A 19,159-nucleotide genomic window follows, 5' to 3' on the forward strand; every position below is an offset into this window, starting at 1 on the left:
ACACGATGCTGCTTCATGGCTGGATCCACAAGTCTGGATGAGTCCACTTATATGAGTCCTCTGAGTGAGCCTTCTGCTATATCATCATTGCCCACTTGTTTTGGATGCCTTTGCCATCCTTTAAATTAATCAGTGGCTCAGTAAGTGAGCCAGTGTCTGTATGCAAAATTGGGTGATGGTGCTCTTCCTCAATTTCTCCAGTCCTTATTTCAAAGAACAAAGCCGTGTGGGTAACTCAAGCTGTGAGAAGGGGAAGAAATTAAAAGGTACATCTTATACAATAAACAGCTCATAAATTAGAAGTGAGAGGGTTTGATCATGAAAGGTGGAACAAGAAGAATTATGAATGAGAATAATACTATCAATAGTTTCAACTTTATCAGAGAGACAACCAACTCAACGTTGATGGTTCCCATCATACGCAGCACTTCTCCACCTTAGGGAACTGAGGGAATCCGTTTTGGGTATGTATATATCCTCTTCAGTGTGAGACTTGTTGCATTTCAGTAGATGACTCACTGAACTGCAAGGAAGAGGAATTTTGCTACTGAAACCTTTTGCAATGTTTTGGGTGGTGCAGTGAACACGAGTGAAAACCTAACTGTAACCTCAAGCCATGAGATGTGGATGAGCAGCACAAAGTTGTCGAAATGTTACTTGGATGAGTGTGATGAAACACATAAATGGTAGGCATGAATCGCGAGGTTGCTGGTAGGCAAGTAATAGGGATTAGGTGTTTTTGAGCAGTGACTAAATCCATGAGCACACTTGTTAAATTATGGCAGTGGAAGTTCAGTCATTAAAGTTAGTCATTAAACTTACTGTGACACGTCCAAGATCGTTATTGGCTTCACAGGAAATCTTCTCCCCTTATCTTCAGAGATTGTGTCTCGATTGACTTCCATACTCTGGCAAATAAAGGCTGTATCCCACGTCTAGACATCACGTGTCACAGAGAAAAACATGCTAAGCTACCACTTTCCAATGTCACACCATTCTTCTGTGTCCGGGTCATATTCACTTGTAGAATGACTGCCCATACCTGTTTGAGCTACTATGCATATCCTTCATTAGACCTGAATTTTAGGTTCAACTATTGCAATTTTAAAGATGCTAGTCATCAGCAATTATTGCCCTCCTGAGAATGTGTGCATCCAATGAATTGTACAATGGGCACCGAACAGATGCCGATCTCATCATAGCGGACTGGCAACACAAAATTGGAGTGTTGCGAGAATTGCTGAAAACAGTCTCAGGTTAATTAAGGATCTCAATACCTGTAACCCTTTCGGGGAGCTTTGAATTTTGGGCTCCAATCTATTATGTTTTCTCCCACCTGATGCAGCTGCTTTGAGTCAATGGGCTGGGCTGTGTGCAAGGACACATCTGTAGATCTGAATGAATACACTATGGTTATCACAGATTTGATGAAAACAGTGGTAGGTAAGAGCATCCCCACAAAGACACTTAGAGTCTCCCCCAACCAGAAGCCCTGGATGAACCATGAGACCCACAACCTGCTGAGGGCCAGATCAGAGGCATTCGAGTCTGGTAACAAAGAAAGTTACAAGAGGTCCAAGTACGATCTCTGGAAAGCCATCTCACAGGTGAAGTGGCAATTCCGGACTAAACATGAATCAATGAAGGATGTTCGACAGTTGTGGCAGGGCTTGATTGCTATCAGCTCTTATGAAGGTAAACCAAGCAACGGAGGCAACAACAGGGCTTCGCTTCCAGATGAGTTGAATGCCCTCTATGCTTGCTTCGGACTGTCAAAACATGGAGAAACCATTACAAACTGCCTCAGCCCTGTATGACCCTGTAATTTCACTCTATGAGGCTAAAATGTGAACAGCCTTCAGGAGGGTGAACACACAAAAAGCATCCGGCCCACACAGGGTATGTGGCCAGGTACTAAAGACTTGTGCTGTTCAGCTGTCTGGAGTGTTCACTGAGAACTAAAGGGGATAACTTCTCTCAATTTCACTTACCCGTCACTGAAATGTTTCAACAACCTATGGACTCACTTTCAAGGATTCTTTATCTCATGTTCTCGGTATTTATTACTCATTTATTTATTATTATTACGTATTTCTTTCTGTTTGTATTTACTGTTTGTTGTCTTTTGCACATTGGTTGAACATCCAAGTTGGTGTGGTCTTTCATTGATTCTGTTATGGATTTATTGAGTATGCCTGCAAGAAAATGAATCTCAGAGTTGTATATGGTGATATATATATGTACTTTGATAATAAATTTACTTTGAATTCTGAACTTTGAACCTGGTGCATATGGCTTCTAAAAATAATTTCTCCAAATTCTACACTGAAAGGCTTAAAGTTGCGGTGTGCATATTGAACCTTGGAAAATGGAATGTAGGCTGGCTGAAGGATAAACAATTGCTTAAGAAGCGGCTTTGTGGGGTAAGTCCCAAGTGGCTGTAGGCTCACTGAAACCAGGGTGTAATCGCAGAGATGCTCATACAGTGCTTAAGTGGTGCCTCCCTGTCAAAGGAGCTGCTTTTTTAAATATAACATTCATCTTTGGTTTTGTCAATACTCGTAACAAACACAGGACATAATATAGAGAGAAGATTTATTTCTTAACAAAGGCCATTAAATAGGATAATCAGGCCATGTATTTCATTGATTGTTTCAAATTTTGCTGTGTGAATTAAGCTACTGTTTTTCCTACATTACAACAATGTCTTTTCTTCAGAACATATCGATGTCTATGGACACTTTTGAGCTGGCAGCATGCTTTTTATTGTTCCTGATTTTTATTCTCAAATCATACCCCAAGGTCTTCACTGACACATCAAATAACCATCTATGTAATTGCTTGCTGAATTTGATAACGTCATTGGCAGTGAAGAGCTTTGGAGCAACAAGGCAAGTCATAAAGAGCTAAATAAACATGTCCTTTCTTAATGGGACAGTCCAAAGAATGACTCTTTAAAATGATGAGAGTTCCTTTCAGCAGCTGTGAGAATATTAGAGAACACAATAAATACAGCATAAAGAGCAATGTAAGGCATAGTTTGCTTATAGAATTATTACTAAATGTTTTTGCTCAAAAATTTGTTTGCATATCCAGGAATATCCAGGAATAGAGACTATGCTTGAATTATTCAGGTGATTATATAGCCGGATTCACATATTCATAGCACTACTGACATTTCACCAACAAAATGAACAACAAATAAAAGATAGAGGAGATTAATGAGCCAAAAGGCAGTTAATCTCTAATAAAGAGAGTCCTACCATTTTATTCTCTACAGATAAATCTAGTCATTTTCATTCAATGCCAAAAAGTAACAACATATATGTTACAAAGCAATTTTAACCTGGCAAAGTATTCAAACATGCTTAATGGGAGTGTCACTGAACACAATCTGACAGCAAGCCACAGCCAGAGATATTAAAGAAGATGGCAGTTGCTTAATCAAAGAAGTAAGCTCTAATATATGTTACAAAAGAGAAAATTGAGAAGAGACAAGCAGTGAAGAAAGCTAATGGCATGTTGGCCTTCATAACAAAGGGAGTTGAGTATAGGAGCAAGGAGGTCTTTCTGCAGTTGTACAGGGCCCTAGTGATAGATAGATAGATAGATACTTTATTCATCCCCATGGAGAAATTCAACATTTTTTCCAATGTCCCATACACTTATTGTAGCAAAACTAATTACATACAATACTTAACTCAGTAAAAATATGATATGCATCTAAAATCACTCTCTCAAAAAGCATTAATAATAGCTTTTAAAAAGTTTTTAAGTAGTTTACTTAAATACATTGAGTCCTAACCCCGGCACTTTAACATATCTTACTCCTGGCGGTTGAATTGTAAAGCCGAATGGCATTGGGGAGTATTGATCTCTTCATCCAGTCTGAGGAGCATTGCATCGATAGCAACCTGTCGCTGAAACTGCTTCTCTGTCTCTGGATGGTGCTATGTAGAGGATGTTCAGGGTTTTCCATAATTGACCGTAGCCTACTCAGCGCCCTTCGCTCTGCTACCGATGTTATACTCTCCAGTACTTTGCCCACGACAGAGCCCGCCTTCCTTACCAGTTTATTAAGACGTGGGGCGTCCCTCTTCTTAATGCTGCCTCCCCAACACGCCACCACAAAGAAGAGGGCGCTCTCCACAACTGACCTATAGAACATCTTCAGCATCTCACTACAAACATTGAATGACGCCAACCTTCTAAGGAAGTACAGTCGACTCTGTGCCTTCCTGCACAAGGCATCTGTGTTGGCAGTCCAGTCTAGCTTCTCGTCTATCTGTACTCCCAGATACTTGTAGGTCTTAACCTGCTCCACATATTCTCCATTAATGATCACTGGCTCCATATGAGGCCTAGATCTCCTAAAGTCCACCACCATCTCCTTGGTCTTGGTGATATTGAGACGCAGGTAGTTTGAGTTGCACCATATCACAAAGTCCTGTATCAGTTTCCTATACTCTTCCTCCTGTCCATTCCTGACACACCCCACTATGGCCGTGTCATCAGCGAACTTCTGCACATGGCAGGACTCCGAGTTATATTGGAAGTCTGATGTGTACAGGGTGAACAGGACCGGAGAGAGTACGGTCCCCTGCGGCGCTCCTGTGCTGCTGACCACCGTGTCAGACCTACAGTCTCCCAACCGCACATACTGAGGTCTATCTGTCTGAAGTATTATTTTCAGTTTTGGTCTCCAAATTTGAGGAAGGACACTCTTGCTATTGAGGGAGTGCAGCGTAGGTTCACGAGGTTAATTCCCGGGATGGCGGGACTGTCATATGTTGAAGATTGGAGCGACTGAGCTTGTATACACTGGAATTTAGAAGAATGAGAGGGGATCTGATTGAAACATATAAGATTATTAAGGGATAGGACATGCTAGAGGCAGGAAACATGTTCACGATGTTGGGGAAGTCCAGAACCAGAGGCCACAGTTTAAGAATAAGAGGCAGGCCATTTAGAACGGAGTTCAGGAAAAACTTTTTCACCCAGAGAGTTGTGGATTTATGGAATGCTCTGCCTCAGAAGGCAGTAGAGGCCAATTCTCTGGACGCTTTGAAGAAAGAGTTAGATAGAGCTCTTAAAGATAGTGGAGTCAAGGGATATGGGGAGAAGGCAAGGATGGGGTACTGATTGTGGATGATCAGCCATGATCACATTGAATGGTGGTGCTAGTTCAAAGGGCCAAATGGCCTACTCCTGCACCTATTGTCTATTGTCTATTAAGAGATGGGAACCTTCATGGTGGAAATTTCAGAGTTTAGAGGTCTGATGGAGTAATTAAAAGCAAGGAAGTTCAAAAGGCTGAAGCTGGAATAGATTACTGTATATAGATATAGTGTGGTGGGTAAAGGGTGTGACTATGAAATTAGGAAATTAAAATCAAGATGATCCCCAACTGGGAGTCAATTAGTCTTCTGACATATTGGATGAGAAGTGATGTGACATTAAAATATAGAACATAGAACAGCAGAGCACAGCAAAAGGCCCTTTGGTCCGAGATGAAGATGTTTATGCCTAATTCGATGCCAAATTAAATTAAATCTCTTCCACCTGTACATAATCCATATCCTCCAATTCCCTACATATAGATTGTTTGTCTAATTTCTTTGTAAAGACCATGATCATATCTTCAGTTTCTCATTGCTACAGTCAGAAGTTCTCACCTGTTTCAAAAAGACAACAATTATACCGGTGCCCAAGAAGAGCAGGGTGAGCTGCCTTAATGACTATTATTCAGTACCACTCACATCTGCAATGATGAAGGGCTTTGAAAGGTTGATTGTGACTAGAATTAACTTGTGACTCAGCAAGGACCTGGACCCACTGCAATTGCCTATCGCACAACAAGTCTACAGCAGAAGTGATCTCATTGGCTCTTCACATGGCCGTGGATCACCTGGACAATACAAATACCTATGTCAAGATGCTGTATATTGACTACAGCTCAGCACTTAACACATTCATTCCTACAACTCTGATCGATAAGCTCCAGAACCTGGGCCTCTGTACCTCCCTCTGCAACTTCCTAACAAGAAGATCACAATCTGTGTAGATTGAAAATAACATCTCCACGTCGCTGATAATCAACTCTGGCACTCCTCAGGGATGTGTGCTTAGCTCACTGCTCTACTCCCTCTACACCCATGACTGTGTGTGGCTAGGCATAGCTCAAATACCATCTATAAATTTGCTGATGATACAACTATTGTTGGCAGAATTTCAGATGGTGACAAGAGGATGTTTAGGTGTGAGACATATCAACTAGTTGAGTGGTGTCATAGCAACCATCTTGCACTCAGTGCCAGTAAGACTAAAGAACTGATTGTGCACTACAGAAGGGTAAGACAAGGGAACACACACCAGTCCTCATAAAGGGATCGGAAGTGGAAAGAGTGAGCAATTTCAGGTTCCTGGGTGTCAATATCTCCCAAGATCTAACCTGGATCCAACATACCAATGCAGTTACAAAGAAGGCCAAACAACAGCTATGCTTCATTGGGAGTTTGAGGAGATTTGATATCTCACCAATGCACTCGCAAATTTCTACATATGTACTGTGGAGAGCATTCTAACTGGCTGCATCACCTTCTGGTATGGGGTAGCTACTGCACAGGATAAAAATAAGCTGCAGAGAGTTGTAAACTCAGTCAGCTCCTTCATGGACAAAAGCCTCTGTAGTATCCAGGACGCCTTCAAGGAGCAATGCCTCTAAAAGACAGTGTCCATCATTAAAGACCCCTATCACCTAGGTCATGCCTTGCTCTCCTTGCTAGCATCAAGAAGGAGATACAGATGCCTAAAGAAACACATTCAAGGCTTCAGGAACAGCTTCTTCCCCTCTGCCAACCAATTTCTGAATGGCCATTGAACCCATGAACACTACCTCACTATTTTGTTATTTCTATTTTTGAATTACTCATTAAATTTAACTATTTAATATATTATCTATTTACTGTAATTCACAGTTATTCTTCTATCATTATGTATTGCATTGTCCTGCTGCCACAAACTTGGAAAATTTCACGACATATGCCGATGATATTAAACCTGGTTCTGATCCTTCTACTAGCACTCTGAGCAACCCATTTCACAGTCTCTGTGTAAAAGATTTATCTCATAGATTTTCTTTTAGATTTTCCTCCTCACCTTAAGTGCATGTCCCCTAATATTTGACATTAAGTATTCCGGGAATAAAACTTTCCAGCCACCTACCCCAATTTTCCACCTCTCATCATTTTGTGACGTTCTATCAGGTCTTCTGTCTGCCTCCAGCAGTCCAGAGAACACAACGTAAGTCTGTCCAACCTCTCCTTATAACACATACCCTCTGATCAATCTTGGTCAATTTCTTATGCACTCTTTCCAAAACTTCCACATCTTCCTGTAATACAGCAAGCTTTGTGCAAATTAATTTCGGGAAATTGATGAGTTTAGGTTTAAGTTTATTTATTTATTTATTGGATAACAGCGCAGATTAGGCCCTTTCAGCTCTTCGAGCACACTGCCCAACAACCCCCAATTTAACCCTAACCTAATCACAGGAAAATTTACAATGACATATTAACCTACAAACAGGTATGTCTTTGGACTGTGGGCGGACATCAGAGCACCCAGAGGAAACCCATGTAGTCATAAGGAGACTGTACAAATTCCTTATAGACAGAGGTGTAAATTGAACCTGGGTCGCTAGTACTGTAAAGCGTTGTGCTAACCACTACGTTATCGTGCCACCACAAGTTTACAGACAATCAAACAAAGGATGCCAAGAGTGTGCTGGAAGAATAGAATCATAGAACCTGAATAACCCAGTGGTAACCCATGTGGCCTATATCAAAATGAATTATCAACAGAGAACTTCACACCTTCCAGCAGTAGGTCTACAACTCCAGAGAATGTAGCTCATCAAGAGTATTTTTAAACATGATCTGCAGTACCTTTCGGCCAGTGAGATCTAGAACTCAGCCATGCTCTGCATCATTAAATCTTTCCATACTTTTCCCTGATTCATCTTTTAATTAATTTAATTCTACAGCTCTGAATCCCTCAACTATGGGAAGTAGATTCTTGAGCAACAAGCTGATGGAAGAACTCAATATGTCAAGCAACATGTGTGAGAGGAAAGGAATTGTCAACATTTTAGGGTGGAACCCTGTATCAGGATTGAGAGTGGAGCAGCAAGATGGTTGGTATAAAGTGGGAGTATAAGGAAATCCATGCACCAGTCCTAGTAACTTTTAAATGTCATATTAATGTTCCTGCCTCAACCTCCCTCATTCCACATATCAACCACTATCTGGGTGAAAAAAATTGGCTCTCAGGTTTCCATTAGATCTCTCCCTTCTCATCTTGAATCTATGCCCTCTACTTCCTGATTTCCCAAGGAATACCCCTGGGAGGAGGCTGTATGCAGTCGCCCCATCTGCACCCTTCATAATTTCATAGACCTCTGTAAGATCACCCCTCATTCTCCTCCGCTTCAATGAAAAAGTCCCAATCCTCTCAACCTCTCTGCATAATGCAGCCCCTTGAGTCCAAGAAACATTCTCATCTCTTCTACACTCTTTCCAGTTTAATGGCACCTTTCTTACGGTAGGGTGACTAAACCTGACTGCAACACTTAAAGTGCAGCCTCACCAATATGCCAATACCTTGTATAACTGCAGCATGACATCTCAATTTCTAAACTCAGTGCCCTGACTGATGACGTCCAGCATGCCACCCTATCTACCTGTGGTGCAACTTCCAAGGTACCATATACTTAGAGTCCTAGGACCCTCTTGTTGTGTATTTAATATTTCAGTAATATTTGAGTAATGTTGTAAGTATATTGTTTGAGCATTATTTGCTGTTTATATAATTTATTACAGGTTATATGTAAAAGTATGTAAATTGCATTCGTCATTATGCCATCACATCATATGTCAGTGCCACACTTAAGTAAAACTATACGTACATGAGTTAACCCCAGCTCCTGTGTTTTCTTTCAACTAGTTTTATGTTCTGAAGTCACAAAACATAACATCTGTGATCTTCACCATTCCCCAAGGCCCTTCACTGTAAAGGTCCTATCTTCATACGTTTTCCCAAACTGCAACACCTCGCACTTATCTAAATTAAACTCCATATGCCATTTCTCAGCCCACTTACCCAGCTGATCAAGATTGCTCTGAAAATTTAATAAACATCTTCACAGTCAATGACACCGCCTATTGTTGTATCATCTGTACACCTACTAACTGTGCTTTGGGTATTCCTAACCAAATCATTAATGTAGATGAGAATTAGCAATAGGCCTCGCACCAAGTCCAGGAGAACACCAATGGTCTTGGACCTCGTCCAACAAAGAAATTTCCATTATTACCCTCTGCTTCCTATTGTCAAGCCAATTCTATAACCAATTAGCTAACTCTCCTTGGATCCCTTACAATGATTTGCCAACAAATGAGACAATTGTCCAAGATTACTGGATATAATAAATGCTATATGATCCAAAAGCACCAAAAGCTTGTGCTCCAGAGTTAGTTTGCCCATTACTCAAGCAGTATATCTACAACATGGGAATCTCAATAGTTCAATAGTTCCATTTAATATCAGAGAAGGTTTACAATATACAACCTGAAATTCTTACTCTCCACAGATTTCCCTGAAACAGAAGAGAAAAAAACAAAGAATGAATGACAGGAAAAAGATGTGCAAACCATACCCCTCCCCATACCCACCCCCATTATTCGAGCATAAAGCATCAGCATTCTCACCATCCACCATGCCAGCAACAGCAAATATCTACCTAAATAATTGGAAAATTACAACAGAAAGGAGAGCTGGCTCATTACTTATATTAGCCTTTTCATTATTACCCACAAAGTGGTGGAAGAGGTCATCAACAAAGGTCATTATGCATTCTAATGTTGAATGATGCTCAGTTTAGGCTCTGCCAGGACTACACATCTGAGCATCATCTCAGCCTTGATCTTCGGACAGAGAATAAAGATTAATTGCCCTGGTCAACTTGACATTTCACTCTATGTGAACAGGATCAAAGTGAGAAACAGAATCAGATTCAGAATCAGGCCTATTATCACTGATATATCTCATGCAATCTTTTGTTTCATGGTAGCAGTACAGTGCAAGATATAAAAAGTACTATAAATTACAAATAAAAGATTTAAAACTATGCAAAAGAGGTGTAGTGAGGTTGCGTTCATGGATACATGAACCATTCCGCAATCTGCTGGCCGGGAACTGAATTCAATGGAATTCAGAGAATTTAGGTAGATAAATGCTGGTGGTGTTTGACAATTAATTTTATGGGATTAACTATGGCTAACTGGGTTTCCCAGTGTCTGGGCGGAGCTAAAGACCTTTATGGAACTCTTCGGGCCTGGTTGAAAGAAGTGCTTCTTCCCAGACACTCAAGATCCTCAACCCAACCAAAAACCTAGGTTGTTAATTGTAACTCCTCCACCTGAATTATTTTGACCCCCTTGCTTCCAGGATCAACCTCCCTGGAGCCGGATGTTTATCTCTAACAGGGTTGGGGACTGTCTCCAACCCTGCCTCATACCCTGTCTCAAGCTCTTTCCACACCTCCTGGATCTTGAAAGAAATCCTGCAGGCTAGGGACCTTTTCTGGCAAAGGAGTCCACACATGTTGAACCCACCTGTTTCTGAAGCTTGCTCGCAAGTATCTTCAACCATCAGGAAGCCAATCTTGTCAGACAGGTTGACTATCATGCAGGAAGCTTCAGACATTTTAATTATATTAATAGTTCATCATATGCAGTGAAACCAGTTTTCCAGGTTTCTTATGCAGTCTTCACCACACCAAGCTCTACTGATGTAACCTGTTCTTGTTCATATACTGTATAAGCCTGAGACTTCAATGAGCCCTGTGGGCTTTAAAATACTTTTGCACAATGAAGAGGGATTTCTTTTTCCTTATGTCGGAAAGAATCCAGAGGGTTCTATTGTTTGAAATGGTTCAGCAGGCCTTCAGAAACTATTTCCCAATTCAACCCTGTTTTAAAACTTGAAACTTCACATAATCCCCTAGAGCCAAGCCAAACAAATAATCGACCCGAAGCCTGGACTGACACCTTGCCCTCCTGTCCTGTTTATTATTTATTGTAATGCCTACACTGTTTTGTGCACTTTATGCAGTCCAGTGTAGGTCTGTAGTCTAGTGTAGCTTTCCCTCTGTTTTTTTTTATTACGTAGTTCAGTCTAGTTTTTTGTACTGTGTCATGTAACACCATGGTCCTGAAAAACGTTGTCTCATTTTTACTATGCACTGTACTAGCAGTTATGGTCGAAATGACAATAAAAGTTGACTTGACTTGACTTGACTTTGCCACGAAGCTGACAGACACAGAACAAAAGGCAATTTGATTACCATATGGTCATAACGCAAAATCTGCAAGTGTTTGAACTCTTCCTCCAAACTTCTGTGCTGCTAAAGATGGAAGGGGTTTTGAAGGAGACACTAGAAAGATAATGGGTACAGTGATTACCATTTTACAACATGCTGTAAATTCTAGAAAGATTCCTGTGATGTAACCCCAGTATTTAAGTAAGGGTGAAAGGAAAATACCTGAAACTGTGGGCCTATCAGTCTACCATTAGGAAAAGTGCTAAATAATCAAGAAAGTAATAAAGGAACTTTTAGAAAATATTGAGTAGAGTCAACAAAGCTATCAAAGCGAAATCAGGCTTGACAAATTAACTGGGATTTGATGAGGATTTGGCAGACAGATTGAGCGCCAATGATTAGTCACAGTGACCAGTGACTAGTGGTGTTCTGCAGGGGTCGATGTTGGGACCGCTTCTTTTAATGCTGTATTTCAATGGTTTAGATGATTGAATACATGGCTTTGTTGTCAAGTTTGCAGATGATACGAAGACTGGGGGAGGGGCAGGTAGTATTGAGGAAACAAGTAGGCTGCAGAAAGACAATTAGGAGAATGGGCAAGAGAGTGGCAAATGAAATACGATGTTGGAAAATGCATGGTCATGCACTTTGGTAGTACAAAAAAATGTGCAAACTATTTTCTAAATGGGGAGAAAAACCAAAAATTTGAGATGCAAGGGGACTTTGGAGTCCTTGTGCAGACCACCTTAAAGGTTAACTTGCAGGTAGATTTGATGGTGAGGAAGACAAATGTCATGTTAGCATTCATTACAAGAGGTCTAGAATACAAGAGCAGGGATGTGATGCTGAGGCTTTATGAGGCACTGGCGAGGCTTCACCTTGAGTGCTGTGAACAGTTTTGGGCTCCTCATCTAAGAAAAGATGTGCTGACATTGGAGAGGGTTCAGGGCAGGCTCACAAGGATGATTCAAGGAATGAAAGGGTTATCATATGAGGAACATTTGATAGCTCTGGGTCTGTACTTACTGGAATTTAGAAGGATGAGAGGGAAACCTTTCAAATGTTGAAAAGCCTAGACACAGTAGATGTGGAAAGGATGTTTCCCATGTTGGGGGGGGGGGGTTCAAGGACAAAAAGGCACAGCCTCAGGATAGAGGGGCGTCCATTTAAACAGAAATGCAGAGAAATTTTTTAACAGAGGGTGGTGAATTTGTGGAATTTATTCCCACAGGCAGCTGTGGAGGCCAGATCATTGGGGGTATTTAAGGCAGAACTTGGTATGTTCTTGATTGGACATGGTATCAAAAGTTCTGAGAAGAAGCTGGGGAATAGGGCTGAGGAGGGGGAAGAGGATCAGCCATGATTAAATGGCAGAGCAGACTCGATGGGCCAAATGGCCTAATTCTGCTCCTATGTCTTATGGTCTTATGGTTCAAACCCAAACTCCAGTGCCATTAGTGGGGAGTTCAAGGTCTCACAGTAAAGATGTTAAATATGTAACTTTGTCAGTTCATGCAAATTTGTTACCGGATTTTAAAATTTTAAACTGACTTAATGTATTTAATTCCATTCCTTGTTCAAATAAATGCACTTATTACAATAGAAGGGAGAGACTTGTATTTTTCAGCAGGGACACAAAAAGACTGCATAGGGTGGAATCTGGAGCAACTCAGCGAGAGGCAACATCTATGGGGGTGGGTGGGGATGGAGAGGAATTATTGACATTCTGTGTTGAAACTCTGCATCAAGTCCTGATGCAGCATGACCTCCTGATTTCCTCTAGTAGATTGATTTTTCACAAATGTGTGTAAGTATTAGTAATAGTCAAATGTAGCAATAGGTTGGTACTGTCATATCAAACTTCTAGAAAGACAGAAACTTCAAGAAGATACAGTAATTTACTGTACTTGCATATATGCTGTTTATATTCATTAATTCAGATTAACATTGCTGCTTTTAAAGAGTTTGCACCTTTTTCTGGGTGCTCCAGTTTCCTCACACGTTCCCAAACATTCAGTTTGATGTGTTAATTAGCTACTATAAATTGCACCAGTGTGTAGAAAAGTAAAAACTAGGACATGATTATGAGGGAAGAACAATAAAAGATTGGCAGACATTTAGTGTAAATGGGTGCTCGATGGTCAAATGATTGCTTTTACATGTATGACTGTGTTTTGTCTGTATCATATTTCCATGATTTCCAATATTACAAATCCAGATGAAATCGTGAAAAGAAAGAGGATTCAAGAGTTATGAATCCTTATTATTGGACAGAAACTACATACATAAAATGCTGGAGGAACTCAGCAGATCAGGCAGCATCGGTGAATCCTGAAGAAGGGTCTCAGCCCAAGACATCGACTGCTTGGTCTTTCCAAAGGTGCTGATTGACCTTTTGAGTTCCTCCAGCACTATGCCTGTGTTGCTTTGGATTTCCAGAATCTGCAGACTTTCTCGCGTTTAAGATGGACCATAATGTATAAAATGTGACAACTTGTATTGATGGACAGTACACAAATTTCATCATTTTAAATAGTGATACTTTCAGAAATGGTAATGTTCAAATGGGCCTAAGTGTCCTGTACACACACTCTGGTAGCAACGTGCTAGTGTGACAAGCAATTAGGAAGGCAAATAATGGGTTTTATAATTCAAGCATTTGTATACAGGAGTAAGGATGTTTCACTGCAATTATCTCGACAAAACCTTATTGAGAATGTGACTGGAGTATTGTGTATAGGTTTGGTTTCCTTAACTGCCCTGGAAAGAGTGCAAAGAAAATTTATTAGACTGATGAAAGGTTGTGTAGACTTGAACTATATTATGTAGAGTTTAAAAAGATGAGAGAAATTTCAGTAAAACTTAGAAAATCTTACAGCGCTTGATCTGGTGGATACAGGATGCAGGATGTTTCCCGGGTCGAGGAGTTTACAATTAAGGAGTCAGCTATTGAGAACGGAGAATTGAAGAAATTTCTTCAGAGTGTTGAATGTTATGAATTCTCTTCCATCATGGACTGCGCAGGGTCACTTTCATCTATTCAAAATAGAGATCATAAGATCCCCCCCATTGTTGGATGTCCAAAACATCAGGGTGTAATGGTTGGTATGGGGTCAGAAAAATAGCTTTGTCGATGATGAGCCTCAGAACAAAAGGAGTATTCTTACCCTGAAATACCCTAATGAACATAGCATTCACCAACAGGGATGACATGGAGAAGATCTGGCATCACAAAGAGCTCCGTGTTGCTCCAGAAGAACACCCTGTCCTGCTCACAGAAGCCCCACTGAACTCTCAAGCAAACAGAGAAAGGATTTTAACCGAGAATTTCAACATGCCTGCCATGTACGTGGCCATTCAGGCTGTGCTGTCTGGGCATACCACTGGTTTTGTCATGGACTCTGGTGGTGGTGACACCCATGAGGGTTATGCTCCTCCTCATGCTACACTGTATCCGGACCTGGCCAATCCTGACAGACTACCTCAGGAAGATTCTGTCAGAGTGAGGATACTCTTTCACCGCCACAGCAGAAAGGAAAATTGTCCGTGACATCAAAGAAAAACTGCGCTATGTAGCCCTGGACTTCAAACAAGAACTGGCCTTGCTGTTTCCTCCTCTTCTCCGAAGAAGAGCTATGAGTTGCCTGATGGTCAGGTCATCACCATTGGCAATGAGAGACTGCGGAAAAACTTTTTCACCCAGAGAGTGGTGGATATGCGGAATGCTCTGCCCCAGAAGGCAGTGGAGGCCAAGTCTCTGGATGCTTTCAAGAGAGAGGGTTAGATAGAGCTCTTATAGATAGTGGGGTCAAGGGATATGGGGAGAGACAGGAACGGGGTACTGATTGTGTATGATCAGCCATGATCACAGTGAATGGCGGTGCTGACTAGAAGGCCGAACTCCCGCACCTACTGTCTATTGTCTATTGAGAGATTCTGATGTTCTGAGGTTCCATTCCAGCCATCTTTCTTGGTTATGGCATCCATGAAACTACTTTCAACTCTATCAGAAAATGTGATGTTGACATCCGTAAGGATGCTTATGCTAACACTGTGTTGTCCGGTGGTACCACCATGCGCCATTGCTGACAGAATGCAGTAGAAAATCACAGCCCTTGCTTCCTGTACTATGAAAGTCAAGATCATTGCTCTGCCTGAATGTAAGTACTCTGTTTGGATTGGAGGTTCCGTGCAGGCTTCCCCCTCCACCTTCCAGTGGATATGGATCAGCAAGCAGGAATCTGATGAGTCTGCCCTATCCATTGTGCTCCGCCAACGTTTCTTAATGAACCGCAGGCAAATGTGTAGCACTTGCTGTAAAACTTTAAAGAGGAGCGTCTTTATTTATTTTTGTCAGGGCAGATTACACTTCATGCTAGTCTTGTGAAACTGAAATTACAAGCCTACTTGTAAAGCTGTTTACCACACCTTCAGAAAGCCAGTACAAAGCACTGTCGGATTGCCAAATAGTCACTTTTTGTCTTGCTGTTATTCCTGCAGGGTCTGAAACATTGTGTTTCATGCCTTATCCCTGCTGTTTCTGTCACTTCTCAGCAGTTCATGCGGCTGAAAGTTTTTAAGTTGCAAAAAAAAAGTGCATTGACAGCTGTAAATTTATGTATCTGTGAGATAATTTGTGTAAAATTTTCTTTTTGGTATTGTAGCCTTATGTTAATTTTCACATAGAAAACCCAAATTTGTAAATCATATGGCTGCTGACAATTGTATTGCTCAATTGACACTTTATTTTTGAATGATAAAACAAGTAAAAACAATTATATATTTAAAAACTTTTTAAAAAATAAAGGAGTTGGCTTCAGGAGGGAGGACTTCAGAATTTTGCATTATTGGGCTCTCTTCCAGGGAAGGTGGGACCTGTACAGAAAGGATGGTTAGCACCTGAAGTGGAGGGGGTCTAAGATCGTGGCGGGCAGGGTTGCTGTTGCTGCATGGAAGGGTTTAAAGTAGAGTTGCAGGGGGTTGGGAACCAGAGCACCAGATTAGAAGGTGGAGTGGTTGCAGATAAAGACGTTGTTACGCCTACATACAAGGTCAGGAGTCAAAGGTCAAACATGGTAGGACTAATATTCTTAGCTGCGTATACTTCAGTGCAAGGAGTATTCTAGGAAAGGCAAATGAGCTTAGGGCATGGATCAGCACGTCGAATTATGATATGGTAACCATTAGTGAGACATGGTTACAGGAGGGACAGGACTGGCAGCTCAATGTTCTAGTGTATGCTGATTTAGACATGATAGAGAGGAAGGGATTAAAGGTGAAGGGGTGCATTACTAGTAAGGGAAAATGTCTAGTGCTCAGACAGGGACAGACTGGAGAGCTCATCTAGTGAAGCTTTATAGGTAGAACTGAGGAATAAGAAAGAGATGAACACATTAATAGTATTATATTATAGATCACCCAACAGCCACAGGATTTAGAGGAGTAAATTTGCAGAGAAATCACAGACTGTTACAAGAAACATAAGGTTGTGACAGTAGGTGATTTTAACTTTCCACATATTGACTGGGACTCCCATACTGTAAAAGGGCTTAATGGGGAAGAGTTACCAAATATGTTCAGGAAAGTTTTCATAATCAGTACATAGACATTCCAAGTAGAGAGAGTGTGATACTAGATCTCCTATTAGGGAGTGACAAGGCAAGTGACAGAAGTTTGTGTAGGGGAACACTTTGTACCTAGTGATCATAATGCCATTAGTTTCAAGGTAATTATGGAAAGGGATAGGTATGGTCCTCCAGTTGGGATTCTCAATTGGAGAAAGGCCAATTTTTATGGTGTCAGAGAGGAACTAGCAAGTGTGGTTGGGACAGGTTGTTTTTTGGAAAAGGTGTATTTGGTAAGTGAGAGGTCTTCAAAGGTAAAATTTTGTGAGTACAAAGTTTGCATGTTCCTGTCAGAATAAAAGGCAGAGATAACAGGTTTAGGGAACTTTGGTTTTCAAGAGATATTGAGGCCCTGGTTTAGAGGAAGAAGGAGTTGCATAGGAGGTATATGCAGGTAGGAACAAATAAGCTATTTGAGGATGAGATGTACCCCAGGCTACTGTGGGAGGCGAGGGAGGAGATTGCTGCACCTCTGGTGATGATCTTTGCATTATCAATGGGGACAGGAGAGGTTCCAGAGGACTGGGGGGTTGCGAATGTTGTTCCTTTGTTCAAGAAAGGGAGTAGAGATAGCCCAGGAAATTATAGACCAGTGAGTCTTACCTCAGTGGTTGGTAAGTTGATGCAGAAGATCCTGACAGGCAGGATTTATGAACATTTGGAGAGGTATAATATGATTAGGAATAGTCAGCATGGCTTTGTCAAGAGCAGGTCATGCCTTACGAGCCTGATTTCATTTTATGAAGATGTGACTAAACACATTGATGAAGGAAGAGCAGTAGATGTAGTGTATATGGATTTCAGCAAGGCATTTGATAAGGTACCCCATGCAAGGCTTATTGAGAAAGTAAAGAGGCATGGGATCCAAGGGGACATTGCTTTGTGGATCCAGAAGTGGCTTGCCCACAGAAGGCAAAGAGTGGTTGTAGATGGGTCATATTCTGCATGGAGCTCGGTGACCAGTGGTGTGCCTCAGGGATCTGTTCTGGGACCCTTACTCTTTGTGATTTTTATAAATGACCTGGATGAGGAAGTGGAGGGATGGGTTAGTAAGTTTGCTGATGGCACAAAGGTTGGAGGTGTTCTGGATAGTATGGAGGGCTATCAGAGGTTACAGCGGGACATTGATAGGATGCAAAACTGGGCTGAGAAGTGGCAGATGGAGTTCAACCCAGATAAGTGTGAGGTGGTTCGTTTTGGTAGGTCAAATATGATGGCAGAATATAGTATTAATGATAAGACTCTTGACAGTGTGGAGGATCAGAGGGATCTTGGGGTCTGAGTCCATAGGACGCTCAAAGCAGCTGCGCAGGTTGACTTTGTGGTTAAGAAGGCGTACGGTGTATTAGCTTTCATCAAGCGAGGAATTGGATTTAGGAGCCGAGAGGTAATGTTACAGCTATATAGGACCTTGGTCAGATCCCACTTGGAGTACTGCGTTCAGTTCTGGTCGTCTCACTACAGGAAGGATGTGGAAACCATAGAAAGGGTGCAGAGGAGATTTACAAGGATGTTACCTGGATTGGGGAGCATGCCTTATGAGAATAGGTTGAGTGAACACGGCCTTTTCTCCTTGGAGCAACTGAGGATGAGACGTGACCTGATAGAGGTGTATAAGATGATGAGAGGCATTGATCGTGTGGATAGTCAGAGGCTTTTTCCCAGGGCTGAAATGGTTGCCACAAGAGGACTCAGGTTTAAGGTGCTGGGGAGTAGGTACAGAGGAGATGTCATGGGTAAGTCTTTTACTCAGAGAGTCGTTAGTGCATGGAATGGGCTGCCAGCAACTGTGGTGGAGGCGGATACAATAGCGTCTTTTTAGAGACTTTTAGATAGGTACATTGAGCTTAGAAAAATAGAGGGTAAAAATATTGATAAGCCTAGTAATTTCTAAGGTAGGGACATGTTCGGCACAACTTTGTGGGCCAAAGGGCCTGTATTGTGCTGTACATTTTCTATGTTACTATGTTCTATGTTTCTAATTCCTACAGTATAGCTTGGGCTTTCAGATATTCATGCTCTGGGCTGGTGTGCTGGCAACTTTTGACAAGCTTCCTAGGGTAACCTCCAGTGAACTGTTTGAGAAAATAAAGATGGTCATCATAATCATCAGTCTTGCCTTCAATGCTATTCTTGAAAGCCCTCGTATTCTTGC

General features: G+C 41.4%; 1 pseudogene; it reads left to right on the forward strand.

Moving 5' to 3' along the window:
- The first annotated feature begins 14,280 nt into the window (after positions 1-14,280).
- LOC140730159 (actin, cytoplasmic 2-like) lies at positions 14,281-15,887 on the forward strand (annotated as a pseudogene).
- The last annotated feature ends 3,272 nt before the right edge of the window (positions 15,888-19,159 follow it).

Source organism: Hemitrygon akajei, chromosome 7 (genome assembly GCF_048418815.1).
Source record: "Hemitrygon akajei chromosome 7, sHemAka1.3, whole genome shotgun sequence".
Classification (NCBI taxonomy): Eukaryota; Metazoa; Chordata; class Chondrichthyes; order Myliobatiformes; family Dasyatidae; genus Hemitrygon; species Hemitrygon akajei.